The sequence below is a fragment of the Hyperolius riggenbachi genome, chromosome 2 (genome assembly GCF_040937935.1).
Source record: "Hyperolius riggenbachi isolate aHypRig1 chromosome 2, aHypRig1.pri, whole genome shotgun sequence".
NCBI classification, from domain to species: Eukaryota; Metazoa; Chordata; class Amphibia; order Anura; family Hyperoliidae; genus Hyperolius; species Hyperolius riggenbachi.
In genome coordinates this window covers 141,523,974-141,536,104 of record NC_090647.1, presented here as the reverse complement: position 1 = coordinate 141,536,104, position 12,131 = coordinate 141,523,974, and positions in this window count along the sequence as shown.

Below are 12,131 nucleotides of genomic sequence, written 5' to 3'. Positions count from 1 at the left end.
ATTAATGCTCATTTAAATCACAAATCCGAGTGCTTAGGCACTCAGATTTACTTGTGAGAGCATCCCTAGCTAGGAGCTCTAGCATCTGATTCATTCTCAGACACTAGGGGGAGAAGCCCAAAAGAGAAGATGTCTGCAGAATCTGGACACCAAGCGGCCGAAGGTGAGTACTGCTGCCCACTGCCTGAGGAACATCCGGGGCACCCCAGAATAAATCCGTGGCACATGCCACTGATCTTTGGGGCTAGCAACACCCCTGTCTACAACTTACCTCCATAAGTGCTGACCCGGAGCCATATCATCCACGCACCATCACTCACCTCTATCTATCCTGCTATCTAGTGGTCAGTGGAGTTCTTCTTTTCTTTAAAAAAAAAAAAAAAGAAAAAGTTGAGTTTCACAGACATGTGAGTTGTCCAACTTGATCTTTCATGATCATTTTGGGTGACAGTTTACTAACAATAACAGAGCACAAATGCAACATTTGATTGGCTGGGGAGTAGCAGATCTGGTAGACTAATCTAGGCTCCTGCTTAACCTCCCTGGCGGTAAGTCCAAACTGAGTTTGGGCTATGCCGCCGCGGAGGATTTCTCAGGCATCTCGATTTGCATTATTTTTTTTTTTTTTGGTACACGCAGCTAGCACTTTGCTAGCTGCGTGTACTTTACGATCGCCGCCGCTCCGCGCCGATTCACCGCTAACCGCAGCGCCGCCCCCCCCCCCCCAGACCCCTTGCGCAGCCTGGCCTATCAGCGCCAGGCAGCGCTAAGGGGTGGATCGGGACTCCCCTGTGCGCCATGACGTGGATGACGTCATCGCGATCGTCGCCAAGGTGATGGGGGAAGCCAAACAGGAAATCCCGTTCTGAACGGGATTCCCTGTTTGCTCTGATCGCCGGAGGCGATCGGAAGGGGAGGGGGGATGCCGCTGCACAGCGGCTATCATGTAGCTAGCGCTAGGCTAGCTACATGATTTAAAAAAAAAAATATTTAATGTGCTGCGCTGCCCCCTGGCGGTTTTAATAGACTGCCAGGGAGGATAAACTGAACCGGATGTGAAAATAAACTGATGAGATAAACATTTGTATTTATCCTCCTACTCCTAAATATGACCTTTTTAATAGATATCTCATGGTTTTATTTTAAGTAGATTGAAGCTTTTGTTACCTCTGCTCAGTAGCAGCCTAATAAGTGAGTTAGAAAAAGGCCAGTAGTTCATGTATTTTATGTTCCTCTGCTCTCAGTTGTATTCAGCTTTTATGGTTGTAATATGCTTATCAGTGATGTTTTCTATATTCCCAACAAGGTACTGACAACAAGACAGAAGCTGTGACTTCTATGCCTAAAAATTAACTCTTTCAGGCAGCAAAATAAAACTAGTTAAATAAAAACCTAAAAACCTCGTTATTAATGTTTTGCACTGTACATACATGCTTATCTTATCATGTCACCTCGGGTACACTTTAACCAATTTCTTGGCTTTAATTCTAACTGTGAGGCTTTGGAAGCAAGAGCAACTAAAGCTTGCCCCCATGTAGCCTGCGAGGTCCTCCGGCATCCTCTTCTCCTCTCTTTTAGTTCCGGTATTCGGCGACTGTCGGGGGAAGTTGCATGTGCAGGCCCTTGCCGCGTGCCCATCGCGTCATCACGAAAGTCGCCATAAGCCTCCTGTGCACGCATGGTTTCGTCTGTAGAGAACCACGCAGGAGGCTTGTGGTGACCGGCGTGATTGCGTGGGTTAGGCGAGCATGTGCGACTTCATCTGAGAGTCGCCAATTACCGGATTATTGGCCAATTACTGGGTTTTGGAGGGATGCTATGCACTAGCCTACAGCCAGAGTAGTGAGGCAGAGAGCGGGGTTTCTACCTTTTTGCCTTTACTTAGGTTTATATGTCTACTCTGTACAGCTGTCACTTGCAGTAGCTAGCAATATTCGGACAGAGCTGACAAGTTTTGGACTTCTCTTCATGGAAGATTCACAGTCTTTATTATTTTCAAAACCACTCCCTAGAAAAGACCTTTGCAATGGTTTTGGAAAGCCAGTCTCCCTCTGTGAACACTATTCTGGCAGTTCGAGTGTGCCACTGCCATCCATGGAGTGCTTTTGACACCTGAGAATCCCGTGTGAGGAGATGGATTAATCCAAAATCTGGCACTTACTCTTGGACAAATGTAAATCTAATACACTTTTTAATTAATTTTTTTAAATAATGTTTCAGCACTCTGCAATTGAAAAAGGACCAAAACATTGATGAAAAGTGTTATCAAAATTATTTTGAGTATTTTCTCACTTGCTGGTGGTTTAAAAAAAAAAGCATTTCATTGAAAAGTTGTGAAAACATCACCTAGGGGAAAACTCAGGTGAAAAAGTGAATTGCATATGGGCGCTAGACTTGCTTCGGGTCTGGATGATCCTTTTTAGGGCCACGTACATTTGCTGTACCATTTGCATCATTGCCAAAGGCTTTTGACAAACAATAACTGGAAATAATGTTAATTATTTACAACTAGAGCATATTGCAAGCGTGAAAATGCCAATATGTCTAGAGTGCGACACCAAACGCCCTTTGATCCATAATACTTCTATTTACTCTCAGTGTTGTAATGTACCAACGGAATGGAATTTATTGAGGGCTGATAGCTTGGAACTCACCTCAGAACGAATCATTGTTGTGGAAATTGGCGTAAAACAAACAACGCTCAATCATTTGCCAGAAAATTGAAGATGTGCAATAAAATGATTCTTCTGAGGTTTACTCATTAGAAAAGTAGAGAGAATGTCGATGTGTAATAACAAGATAACATGGATTGCAATGTGTGACGCTGCTGTTTGTTGTTGTGGACTGTGTAATGGGAGCAGCCAGCCTGGAACACCCACCAATCATCACTATCCTGCACCTATCACAGGACTGGATGAAGAGGCGTGAGATTTTACACTCCGCCATGGCTGCATTATACAAGATTGGTTGATTTCATCACAGAACTACATGTACTAGTTCAGGGACACAGAATAAACATACATGGACAGTCCGGTCCATGGCAGCGATGCTTACAATCCATGTGTCATCTGCGGACAGCTGGACCATGCATGATCTTCCTTATGCAAGTTACACCTTTTTGAAACATCCTAGGGCAGACAGGTATAAATGTGTCTCCCTCCCGTGGGGAACAGAGACTGCCAAGCTTTTATTTTGGTGTCATTCATTAACCACCCTGGCGTTCTATTTCCCCAGGATTTCCGTGCACAAATTGGTACAATTAATTTTCATAACCTTTTTCCTGTAACTTGCCAAAATGAGTCAAGCAAGAGTTTAGTATACAATATGAGAATAAAAGTGTCAAACACAAATTCTTGTCAAAAATAAAATAAAATGTATTAGGGCCGGTTCACACGGACGGCAGGGGGCGTTGGGGCGGCCAGGAAGTCGCGTCGTCCTGTGACGTCCCGTTCGGTGGCGGCGGTACAGAGATCGTCGCGATCGGCGTTTCTCGTCCCCGCAGGGGGACATGAAGACGCGCCGGCTAGCCGTCCCTAGACGTTGCATGCGGCTTCTAGGGACGGCCGAAACGATGCGTTAAATCGGGATCAGAACGCCGCGTTTATGCAATCGACGGTAATCGACGGTAACCGCGCAATGCTAAACGCTCCTATTCACTTGAATGGGAGAGTTTAGCCGATGGGTCCCGAACGCTTGACGGTAGACGCCGCCAAGCGTCCGTGTGAACCGGCCCTAAATGACAAACAGAAATAGCTTGCATTTTTAATCAATGCAGTAATAAATAATAGGTAATACAAATAAATAAATGCAGGAATATGCAGAAAATAAAGGCAGAAATAAATGGAGGCAGAAAAACAAATGATATACCTTAAAATACCTCCTTCGTGTGGTATACCTTGAAACAAGGTACTGCACAAAGTGTAACGTCACAGTCCGGGCAATAAGTGCGTGTCTCCTTGTGCACTTTTTTGCCATCAGGGCCTTTTTTTTTAGCACAGCAGACCGCACACCTTTTTGTAGGTTAATTCTTTTGTGCGGTCGGGGGCAAGAACTCTGGAAAGTGGCGTCCAGTCAGTCTCTCCGGGTTTACCACGTATGAGGCTCTGCGCCCCACTCTACTGGACTCCAGTGGGGAGTGTCTCAGATAATTTTTTTTCGCACAATTGCCAAATAAAGTCGTGGTGCGTAATAGCCCTTTCATTGTTCAGTTTGAACAGCACATAGGCATTCCACATGCACAGTTCCAGGAGGTGCCTGAAAATTTTTTCGTAGTATTTTTTTTGCTGCTTGCGGACAGCCAGGTAGAAGGTCATGGCAGCATCAGCCCTGTCCACCCCCCCCCCCCCATTGTGTGGTTGTAGTCCACTATAGCCCGAGGCTTGTCCACCTCCCTGCTACCTCTGGTGGTGGTGTGCACGGTGCTGAGGATGCACACGTCCCGCTTGTCGTCCTTCCACCGCAGGGCCATCATTTTCCCCTTAATCCAGGCAACGATTTCTCCCTTTTTCAAACGCCTGGCAGAAAAGGCCGGTGGAAGTTGGCACCAGTTGGGTCTCATCGTGCCATAGGAATCAGTCTTGTGCTGGATCAGGTAGTCACAAAATTCAGGGGAGGTATAAAAGTTGTCCGTCGTAAGACAGTACCCCTGACCCAGCAACGGCTCGAGGAGAGTGAGCACGGATGAGGTAGCCAACCCATACTCACTGAACTGGGGACCAAATTTCATACCTTTGCCCGTGTAAACAATAGAGTTCCAGATGTACCCGGACTTGGCCTCACAAAGCATGAATGATTTGATCCCAAAGCGGGCCCTTTTTGATGCGATGAACTGCAGCCAGCTGAGTCTCCCATTGTAGGCCATGAGACTTTCGTTGACGGTGATGTCTCGATCTGGTGTGTAGGCATCCCGGAAATTGCCTACCATCATCTGGTAGATGTCCCAGACCTTTTTCAGCTTGGGATGCAGGGTGCAGGATGGGTGGCCTCATCGAAGTCCTCGTTGTTGGCGAAGTGGATATACTTCATGATGAGGCTGAAGCGGTACTCCGGCATCACACAACCGAAGAACGGAGTGGCAATCATCTGGTTGACTGACCAGTACCACTTCTGCAGCAGCTTACTGACCAGTCCCTGGAGGAAGATGAGGCCCAGGAACAACCAGATGTCATCCCACCACCTGCTCCTGGACAACCTGCTGAGAGGAGCACCTGCTGCTGCGCTGCGTAGCGGTTGGTCTCCTCTATGATCCGCTGGATGACATCCTCAGTCAGTAAGAGCTCCAGGTAGGCCAGCGGGTTGTGGTCGCAGTTGCGCTTCTGCCCAGGTACCCCAGTGAAAGGGAACCTGGGTGGCGGAGCTTGGTCCAGGCTCTCCAGCTCACACCATGTGCGCACAACGACTGGCTCCTCGATGTCGGTGTCACTTGTGGCGTCAGTCTCTGATGACAGGTACCCAGGAATGTCACTGTCGGTAGATTCCGCCGCCACAGACTCGACATCACTGCCGCTATCCTCAAAGACGTCCATCAGCTCCTGGTCACATAGACGCCTCCGGGAGGACGAAGCCATGACTCCAAAAAAAAAAAGATACGGGGTCAGCGGCAAAAAAAAAAAAAAAAAAAACTCCAGCAAAAGCAATCACACAGAAATCACAGCATCTTTAGAAAGACTAGCAAGACTGCAACACTGTATGATTCAAAGGCAGGAAAATCACTCAAAGCACAGCAATCACCAAAAGTAGCTGACAAGCAGACTAGCAATGGGACACCAGTGACTCTGAAAGAGGAAGAATCAGTAACAGCCCACCCTTTTTATACTGTGATCAGGTGTATTTACTAAACAACTTTGAAATAGTGTATCATGATTGGGTTACATTGTATTTTGTGTAATGAGTCACTAATTGATGTCATTCATGCGCCGGCGAGCAGGGGGCGCATGATCCGCATCACAGGCAGGAAGAGGAAGGAGCTGGGGATCGTCATCTTGCCCTATGCGGCGATCTGTACGCATACAGCCCGGGAGGGAGAAGGAGACAAGCGGGGAGAGCCGACAGATGCAGCGTACGCGCCGCCGATCGCACTGGTAGTCCCTGCTAATACATGACAAGCTCAGCTCGTCATTACCGCTTATTCCATCGAGCTCAGCTCGTCCATACCGCCAGGCTGGTTAAGGCACTGGCAAGATGTTCAGCAATTTGAAATTTGTAGCCAATATGCTTTAGTTTAAAAGGAAATAAATATGGCAGCCTCCATATCCTCTCACTTCAGGTGTACTTTAAAGGTTTCCTTAAATTTGGAGTTCTTTTTTATATATTGTAGGTTTATCTCCTAGCCAAGATTATATACATACAAAACGTGAGCACATTTTCCAGTACTCCTCCATTAGAAAAAAAAAATCTCATTATCATCTCAAAAATAATTTGAAACTTACAAAAATAGTTTGCTCCTATCATTGTTTAACCACATCAGCATCTCTGGCCCCTTAAAGAGAACCTGAACTGAAAATAAAAAGTCAAAATAACCATACATAAGTCATACTTGCCTCCTGTGTAGTCTACTCCTCAATCTCTCCTATCCTGCGTCCCATTTGTCCACTGTGATCAATGGAATTCTCCGTCCTCCATTTGAAAATTAGCTGTTACCCCATAACAGCTTCCAGGTTAGCACACTGTTAAACTGTATTATCACCCACTTGAGCCATAGGGAAACATGGACATTACCTTGCACATTCAGTTGTAACTGACAGCTGCTGATATACAACTGACAGCAACTGGTATATTTCAGTTCTGACAAAATATTGTCAGAACTGGAAGGGATCACTGTAAGAAGAAAATGGTGAGCTTCTGAGAGGAACTGATGGTGAGGTTAGTATGTAATATTCATTTGCAGCTATGTCATGTGTTTATTTTAAATAAATTTTACTCGCTTCAGGTTCCCTTTAAAGAAAACCTGAACTGAAAATGAAAAGTCAAAATAAGCATACACAAGTCATACTTTCCTTTCCGTGTAGTCTACTCCTCAGTGTCTTTCTCCTGTCCCGCGTCCTATTTGTTCACTGTGATCAAGGGAATTTTCCGTCCTCCATTTTGAAAATGGCCATTACCCATAACAGCTTTCTGGTCAACACACAGTTAAACTGTAACATCGCCCACTTGAGCCATAGGGAAACATGGACATTACCTGGTACATCAGTTTTCCTCTCAGCTATAACTGACAGCAACTGATATTTTACTGACAGCAACTGATATATTTCAGATCTGACAAAATATTGTCAGAACTGGAAGGGTCACTTTAAGAAGAAAATGGTGAGCTTCTGAGAGGAACTGATGGCAAGGTAACTATGTGATGATCATTTGAAGTTACCTCATGTGTTTATTTTAAATATTTTTACTCAGTACAGGTTCTCTTTAAGGACAAGATAATTTTTTCCTAAAAACTAGCTGTGATCATGATCACTAAATATGAGACTGTGTATAAGAGTTTTGATTTAACAAAATATTTCAAATAATAGCACAGATGAAAATGCCGTGGTAAAAAATCCTAGAAAGCCTAATGGAACATTTTATTGCCCAACCTTTGTGCACTGCAAACAAACAAACAGAGCTCTCAGTGAGACTTTTGACCCATGAATAGATGGTTTGGCCCACTCATCCTGTTCAAACTGCTCCAGCTGTGTCAGATTCTCTGTGCAGAGTGCCAGTAGGTGCCAAACCTGCCTGTGCTAAGTGGCAGCCCACTGCCCTGCCTGACTCTGCTGAATGCAAGTCTGTTGCCTAGCCTGACTCTGAAGAGCCCTAGCCCACTGCTTGACTCGATTGTGAGGAGCAACTTTCTCCCTAGTATTGTCTACTACAACCCTTATTTCAGCTAGCAGGCTTCAATCTTCCTGCTTCAGAGTTCTGGTGCTCCAGCTCTGTATCGCTGCCTACAGCCAAAAAGTTTCCTGCATCAGGTATATCATCTTGCTACATGCAATTGCATGCATGCAGTTCCAAAGAGAAAACTGTAACGGCAGCACTCTTAGACCAAGCTGCACCTGAATCATACTGGCTGCCAACGGCTGCTATGCCTCCTAAAGGCACATACTGTTCTCACTACAGCTGCAACAGGTGCTAAAATCTAGACGCTCGCTGCTACAGCTTTAAAGGGGATCTCACCTTTCACTGTTTAAGAGAGACATCAGTTCCACACATTGCAACACATGTTGTTATTAGGGACACTAAGCACAGTCTGCTCCATGTTCACACCCCAACCAAGTTAAAAAATAACCCAATGATTTGGGAACATGCATGTAAATAATGACTTGGGAGCAGGCTAACCATAAAAAGGGGAAGGGCTCAGTGTGGGCAGTGCCCCAAGTTCTCCAATCATGCAGGGACGCTGCCTACAACTAACCCCCGACCCCAGAAGGAATCAGGCTTGCAAGGAATTGAATGCAAAGAGAAAAATAGAATGGCAGTGCTTTTACATCAAGCTATGCCAAGCTCATACTTGCTGAAAAGTGCTGCTAAGTCTCTTTGTCCAGCCTGGCAACTTTGTATGTAACCATGAAATGCCTTCCAGTGAAAAATGTAACTGGGACTTTAACCTCCCTGGCGGTAAGCCCGAGCTGAGCTCGGGCTATGCCGCGCCGGATAATTTCTCAGGGCCTGCTGGGGCGATTCGCCCCATTCAAAGTGCTGTGCGCGCAGCCAGCACTTTGCTAGCCGCGCGCACAGCTCGATCGCCGCCGCTCTGCGGCGATCGGCCGCACGCAGCGGCGAAAGAGGGCCCCCCGCCAGAGCCCTGCGCTGCCCGGACCAATGAGTTCCGGGCAGCGCTATGGGCTGGATCAAGTGCGCATGACGTCAGGACGTCGGCTGACGTCCATGACGTCATCTGACGTCCATGACGTCATGCCGATCGTCGCCATGGCGACAGGAGAAGCCAAACAGGGGAACGCGTTATATACGCGCTCCCCTGTTTGCTATTGATGCCGGCGACGATCGCACTAGAGGGCCACATGCGCCCTCTAGTGGTGTTTCATGTAGCTACCACTCTGGTAGCTTTACATGAAACAAAAAAAAAAAAATACAAAAAAAAGGATTTTTGCCCATTTAAAAAAAAAAAAATTAACCGCCAAGGAGGTTAAGGCAGCAAGGTTTTCAGGAGCCATTCCAATACAGTAATGGTCCATAACTGAAGCCTAAACAAAATTTATTTTTCACTTCATCAGTTCAACATCTGCACTTATCAAAGTCTCTTGCACAGTCTGTTGGATTCCTGTCTCCAGCAAATCCTACCACAGTCCTGTCTCCAGTCTCCAGAACATTTGTATATGTGGGCCCTTATGTAACTTCTACTTAGTCCTTGTCTGGCATCCAGTATACGCCTGCCAAAATCTTACCTTGTGCCCAGTGACTGACAACTGTCTGTAAGGCGTGCAGCCTGGCTCTGTGAAAGTGTCAGTAAGCCATCCAGCATTACTGACAAGTCCACAGTAACTAACCCTCTGCAATCAACATACAGCAAGCTGGAAGTAATAATACAAACAACCAGGTTGTAAACTTGTATTTGTTTGCAAAATTCAAGGTTCTTGGCTCCCAAAAATTCACTGCAGTAACAATTTGTACTAGACCAAGTCAACAGCATTGAGGTTCCCTCCATAGATTTGGTCCCTACTTTACCTACACCAGTCAGCAAGAAGACAAACGCTTCATGTTCTTGAACTTGAAATTCAACCTGAGGCAATGTCAACTTTTACCTTAAAAAAGTAAAACATGCATGCAAATAAAGTATTTATCCAGGGAGTGACAAACTGCACCATTCACAACATTAAATAAATGGGCTGTGCTGCCATAGAGGCAAGAGAGCTACAACCTGCAGCCAGACCACCATGGCTGCTAAAAAATATATACACAAGAATGGCCATGCTCATCCTGCTATTTAGGGCCCTGCGGGCTCTTCATCCAACTAGACTCCACAGTGTCAGCCTCCCATCCAGCTTGGCTCTGCCAAGTAAAAGTCTGCTGTCCAGCCAAATTCTGAAGAGCCCCAGCCACTGCCCAGGCTGACTCTGAAGAATTCCACCATGCTGCCTAACCTGATTCAAAGGAATCCCAGTCTGCTGCCTTGCCTGACTGAGGAATCCCAGTCTGCTGCCCAGATACATTTTGCCGACAGCCAGTTTTCCATCCAACCTTGACACAGAGTGCTAGCTTTAAGTCCACTCCAACTGCACCAAGTGCCAGCTTCCTGTTCAGGCCTACTTTGCTGAATACCAGCCCAGGACAGAACCTACCTCTGTTCGGTGCCAGACTTCTGCCCAGCATGCATTTGTCAAGTCCCAATAAGCTGCCAGTCCACTTCCGAGCCTGACAATGAGTAGCGAGTTGCATTGAGCATCACCTCCCCCTCAGCTGAGGTGGACATTGAGATACAAATCTTCTGAGTTTTTTGCAAATTGTTAGAAAATAAAATGCAATTTCAAACTGATGCAGATTCAGAATAAATATGGAAAAAATGGAAACTTAGCATTTCATAGAGCTTTAGTCTTCAGTTATCAGAGAATGCAGGCAAGCCCATCTTGAATGTCAGTAAGCCTTGAAAGGAATTTAACAACCCCCTGAGTGCCTGTAAAGTCTCCAGCAAGTTTCTGGGTCCTCTGAAGAAACCAGAATTAAGCTCTGCTACTGACAATAAAGCATGTGGACCATTAAACTGATGCATCAGATAATGAAGTAAGAATGTTAATTTGTGAGTGCCAAAGCTTCAATCAACGTCTATATTACATCATTCATTTATACTACTTAATTCAACTCCAAATCTATCTAAAGCCACCTATCCAGTCCTTGCCATGGTTCCTCCCATGCCAATGAATCCAACTCTGAATATGAAGTTCTCAGTATTACTGGATGCAATTGTGGACCTTGGTTTAGCCTTGGAGGTACCCTGTAAAGTTTAGAATTCTGTTTGGACTTCCAGCTGTGGTGCCCTTGTGGAAGGCAAGGAGCAGTGACCTCTGTACATCAACCCCAAATCCTGCCAGTCATGGTCCTGGATACAGACTGTAATTACTGAACTTTGATGCAGGAATACTCAAAAACTCTCCTAAAAGAGAAGTGTCTGACAAAGACTGCTCTGAAGAAGCATTAGAAGCCATAAAGCAGAGATAGGACAAGATCGTAAACCAAAATGACACCCCGAGAAAAAAAATTCCGCAGTGAAGAGGAGTGAAGAAAAAGAAATGAAGCCGAGAGGGGCCCCATGAACTAAAAGAGACTGGCCAACAGGGCACAAGCAAATTTCAAACTGAGCTGGCTTCTACCATTTCAGACACCATAGATAAGCTCTGCATCCACATCTCCCCTTTGTGAATCCCTGCACTGGCTCCCTATCCGTCTCAGGATAAGTTTCAAGATTCTTTGCCTGGCGTATAAATCTGTGCACAAAACATGCCCTACCTACATCTCGGAGCTTGTTCACAAGTATACACCAGGTCGCCCCCTCCGTTCCTCCAACGACCTTCGCCTCACCACCCCGCGCATTTCACACTCCCATGCCCGCCTGCAGGATTTCTCAAGAGCTGCCCCCACCCTCTGGAATGCCCTTCCACCACCCATCAGACTTGCTCCCTCTTTCAACACATTCAAGCAAGCCCTCAGATTGCAAGGATAGTTGGACCTAGACCAATGTTGACAGCAAAACGGGCACCAAATCTAAGAGACCAATTAGTGAGGAGTGAATTCAAACCCACAAAGGAAGGTAGCAAGTGGCTGAGAAGCGGAGCTGGAAGAGGGATGTTCAAATGTGGGAAGTGTAAAATGTGTCCATATGTTGATAAAACCAAAACATTTACAAATACATATGGTGATCATACATATAAGATCAATGGTTTCATGAACTGTGATTCGGAGAGAGTAGTATATGTAATTGAATGCCCATGTAAATTGATGTATGTGGGCAAAACAAAAAGAGACTTAAAATCACGAATTTTGGAACACTTTCGGGAGATTGAGGAGGGGGAGGTGGAAATGCCCCTATACAAGCACTATAGAGAACAGCATGGAGCCTCTTTGAGAGGCACGAAGGTCAAAGCTATATACAAATTAAATCTCTCTGAGAGGAGGGGGGGATTTTGATGATGTGCTTCTGG